Source organism: Limulus polyphemus, unplaced genomic scaffold (genome assembly GCF_000517525.1).
Source record: "Limulus polyphemus unplaced genomic scaffold, Limulus_polyphemus-2.1.2 Scaffold1518, whole genome shotgun sequence".
Classification (NCBI taxonomy): Eukaryota; Metazoa; Arthropoda; class Merostomata; order Xiphosura; family Limulidae; genus Limulus; species Limulus polyphemus.
The window spans coordinates 259,246-264,391 of NW_013667128.1; the positions used below are offsets into that span (position 1 = coordinate 259,246).

Sequence of the window (5,146 nt, forward strand, 5' to 3'; positions counted from 1 at the left end):
ACACACACACACACACACACACACACACACACACACACACACATATATATATATATATATATACATATATAACTATTGATACATTAATTTTGTATTATCGTTATGGCTAACCTTCTATTTTATATTTTCGCTTCATTGTACTCCGGTGAGTTAGCGGTAACTTCATAAACTTAGAACACTAAAACTCAACCATCTTGCCGATCCGTGGTATTTCAAGAAAACAAATAAACAAAGATAAATGACATGTTTTGGTTGTACTTGCATTTTATCAGTTCGTGACAGTTTAGGGAGGAAGCAAAACGGTCTCTGGTATCAAAGAGGTGGAGAAACGCTGTTCTATTATGAAGTTGTGCGATAAGACAAACAAAAAGCACTCTTTTTTTTTTTTGCTCTCCGGTGGCTCAACTGTAAGTCTAGGGGCTTAAAACGGAAAAATAAATTGAGGGTCTATACCCGCAGCGGACAAAGCACAGAGAGTTTTGTACATAACATCAGAATAATTGTTTTTTGGTATTAACAGAAATTATTCAAGATGTATATCGTATGCTTCACACTAAGTAATCATGATACAATATAGTTTGACTTTATTTACAAATACTCATTGTTTTTCATATTAATCAAACTCTAGATATTTATTCTATGCATCACACTAACTATATACAGTACAATATTTCCAAAATAATGTTATTTTTATAGACACTGTTCGAGTTTGTATTTTCAATCTGTTGTTCTCTATATACCCTTGTTTTCATTCCTAAGTCTATATAACCTTTTGGTTTTTACTCCCTAGTTCTCCAATTCGATAGGAAGTCATTTTGCCAAGAAAGTTAGAAAAAAATCGACTTTTGCACTCCAGGTAATAATAACATTTAGTTTGATTATTCACTATCAAAAAGGATGCTTAATAACAAAGGTGATCAGTAATTTAGCGGTAACTACACATTACTCATCATGCATTTAGTGAAGGTCATTTTCACCTTGTTCATCTATCCATTCATGCTTAACGCGTAATATTATCCTCAATTATGATATAAATAAATGTAATTACAATTGTCGTGGCAGTTATGGGTTTCAAGTGTCTATGAACGTCACAGGATACAATCATTATTATTATTTCAGAGAAGTACGTCGGGTAGAATAAAAATAATATTTGAAGTTGTTTGTCGTCTTCATTGCAAACGGTTTTTTTTATCCTTCAGTCAGCACTGAAAACTGTAACATATAATAGAAACCTTTGACGATCATTTTCGCTTCAACTGTTTTGGGGGGTGGCCCGTATGCTTTATATATATGGAGATTTGTTATTTGTGAAAACACATGATTCAACATGTCAAGATTCCGCGAATATTACTGCACCGGACTCTTAGTGTTTTACAGATACACCATTATGTATCTAAAATTAATATTCGGCTTCAAGATGAGGAAGACTCATCTTCTGAAGATTATATTGTTTGATCACTGACTTATAATTAAGAATCATTTTCAGTGTCATCAAATTCTTGAGATAAAGAATGCCCTGATTGTACATATCATTGTTATTGATACTTCTGATACTTACCTTTGCAATAAACACCATCATTAATCTAATACTTCCTCTTTAACGATTTCCTCAAAGTTCTTAAGTTAACTTTAAACTTTTATATTTTAAAATACACAGTGATTGTTAAAATAATTTGATCAAACATTAAAACCTGAAAATCATAAAACGTGGTGCTACGCTAACAAAATAAAATGTATATGGAAACTGTGATATCCATGCGATTTTTGTCAACACGTGTGAAATGAAAATAATTCAGATTTTGCCACAAATGACAATATCACGTACAGTTAAGAATACGTACCTACATTCACGCAGGGCCTCCACATTTATTGAACGGTCTGTTGTATAAAAACAAGACTCTATTATTAAATACAAAAATCAAGGGATTCGCGGATATTGTTGTAATGATAAATTTGATCCACACCTACATCCACAACGCAAAAACCACTGCATTAGCTTTTGACTCTGGTTAAAGGAAGCCATGTCCTTTAAAGATCGCGAAATTCAAGAGAACCTGAACGACTTGCCAAGCTTTGCATATAAAAGTGACGCATTGAACGATTTGAATTATTGTTTAATTACATTGCAACAATGTTACCATCATTGAGAGGATTCTATTTTGTCAGGTAATCTAGATGTATACATAGCAATACACCTTCTACAGAAACAATCACTTCAATATCTCCAAGGCCCGGCATGGCCAGATGGTTAGGGCGCATCGACTCGCAATCTGCGGGTCGCGGGTTCGAATCCCCGTCACACCAAATATGCTCGCCCTTTCAACCGTGGGGTCGTTATAATGTGACGGCCAATCCCACTATTCGTTGGTAAAATAGTAGCCCAAGAGTTGGCGGTGGGTGGTGATGACTAGCTGCCTTCCTTCTGCTAAATTAGGGACGTCTAACGCAGATAGCTCTCGTGTAGCTTTCCGCGAAATTCATAACAAACAAACAAACAGTATCTCTACTATTTTATTATTATAGCCATGAGGTTGAAACATATTCTAAAACCTGTAAGTATCAGTAAATGAAACAAACGTAAATATTATTTTTGTTGTTACTTTAAATATTCCGTTAATATGTTAGCTTAGAATCCACTTGCCTCACTAAATACTCTCATCTATACCACACAATTATTACGCATGAATTAATTAGTTAGGATGTAACAGTTTGTTCTTGGAATTTGGTCCTTTTTCTCTTTTGTTTTTATATAAAGCTACCTAGTTGTAATTCATTTCTTATTTTTATGAGAATACTCTTCACGAAAGCAAAATAACACACGCGAGTGCTATTAATGTCTTTCTTTTCTTCCACTGCTCAATTTTGGCTCTTCGTGACATTCCAGTAATACCCTACCAGAAAATATGTTTAGCGTATTTAAAATATACCTTTCTAAAACAAAAGTTCAACATTTAACTGACACAAAATAAAATGCATAGTTTGCTTTGAATTGTCGTTTCGCTTATGTAAATATTATATATTTAGTTTTTATTTACTTAGCATTTTTACCGAGAAATACGCAAACACTAAATGAATATTGCATTTATCGTAATTCTTTGTATCCTTGGATTATCGGAGAAACGCAGCAGCAATAAAATATGTTGTTCACAGTTTTAGTTTTTGGTTTAGAACAGCTCAGTAAGAACATTTTAATACTGCTTGGAGAAAGTTTAGGTTGGAGTTAGAGTAGGTTCGTAAATTATTCATTTTCTTTAAAAATGTCACACAACAAATGGTAATATTTTATTTAAAAGCCAGAATCTGCCTATACCACTGTTGATGGATAACGAAGATATCTTATTTGGCTTTATATTGCATCCTGGGTTTATCGGGTCTCTCTCCATATATGCATTATTGTTATTATTTGGGAATTTCCAATTTTTGATAACAGCGTATTATCAGTGCTGACTGACAAGTTAAATCGTTAGTCAAAAGTAGCTAAAACACTTTGACACGGCCTTTATCAGTTATTGTCCATGAATGTAACAAATAATGAAGTTGGAAGTTATCTCACTTATCTAAGTTTTACTTAAAACGTGTATGAAATATCTTCCAGTTCGTAACATTTCACTCATAGTGCGTTATATCTGAAAGGCCACTTACTCTCGGAGATAACGGTTTAAGGGAAACTGAAGTCTAAAACTGTTATCACGAAGTATTAACTTGTTAAGAGGTGGTATAAGATTGTTCTAGTTTAATTGCTTTTTCGAACAAATTAAAGCAATCCCAAAGTCTATATAACAACAAAGGAATATCCAAAAATTTATAGGTTTTTCTTTTTCTCGAAACACACTTTGGAAGTCGTAAAGCAGTTCTATAAATTTGATTCTAAGCAAGTTGAAACTTATTGAGCTTAGATTTTAACATGTTAAGTCTAGCTAGACAGGCATGTTCAGCGCTGAAATGTATAAAACTTTAGGATTTTGAGGAAATTTTCCACTTGCAAACTAATCTTAGGTTACGTATAGTCGACTTGCAAGCTTGTAGCAGTTATATTAGTACAACAGAGCATTTTCAGATAGTTACATTATAAGCAAATTGATAATGTATGTAAAACTTTATTCAGAAATTGTCATAAAAACTCTTTCTGATAGAACTTTTGAAACGTCCTCAGCGGCTCAGCGGTATTTCTGAGTTTAAAACACTAAAAATGGAGTTTCGATACCCGAAGTGGGCGGATTACAGATAGCCCATTGTAAAACTTTGTTCTTAACAACAAATGAAGGAGCATTTGAAAAATCTATTTCCAGATGTGGCACAATACCAACTTTATACACATTGCTCTGCCAGACGTATCAGTACATGCAGTTATATAGGAAGATCTTAGTATTTACCGTCTTAATACGTTGTTGCACTCAGTTGATCAGAATATACGCTGCTATTCTGGAAGATATGGTCTTAACCTTATTCAACAACTGTCTCACTAGTTTGTTCCCTTCATTGCTTGAAGAATATTGGCAGTTGACGATTAAATCATATAACTATACGAAGTAATCTCTCTAAATGGTACTAAACATGGTATACAAGACTAGGATATAGGTTTTGGACTGAACATCCCATATGGTTATTTTGTAACCAAGCATGAACCTTACTCTTAAAATTTTTGTAACAGTGAACATCAAACAACATAACCGCCTGCTGAGCAAAAATATCTGCCAAGATCTCTGAATTCCTGTCCATTTATAATCGATTGATAACAATGGGCACATAGAGATGTACATTAGTTTCGCAATCAGTTCCCTGAACAATGCGCGGAACGCATCCCCATCACAATCTCACACAGATAATACAGTACAGTCTCGATTAATTTGCTCATTTTCTTGTTCCAAGACTTTTAATCGTCATTCACAGTGAAACCTAGTGGATTCGCTCTCATTACTTTACAAAATTTGCAGTCATTAATATGCCAAAATTCCTGTTCCGATGCCTGTTACACCAAGTAAAATAGTGGGAATTTTGTAGAATTATAATAGTCAATGCTTCCTAACTATCACATAGGCCTCACAGTCTAGTGCACGATCACAAAACATAACCACAGTGGATTTAGTATTGTAACAGTGAATATATTGCTTTGTTTGTTTGTTTTTGAATTTCGCACAAAGCTACA

The 5,146-nt window shown here is 33.7% G+C and overlaps 1 long non-coding RNA gene across 1 annotated transcript in view; it reads left to right on the forward strand.

The window, feature by feature from the left end:
- LOC111086885 overlaps positions 1–5,146 on the forward strand; it is a 23,114-nt gene that overhangs the window by 14,961 nt on the left and 3,007 nt on the right. Inside the window, exon 2 of the long non-coding RNA XR_002611605.1 lies at positions 791–856. This is a non-coding gene — a long non-coding RNA (uncharacterized LOC111086885). The remainder of the gene's footprint in view (positions 1–790; positions 857–5,146) is intronic.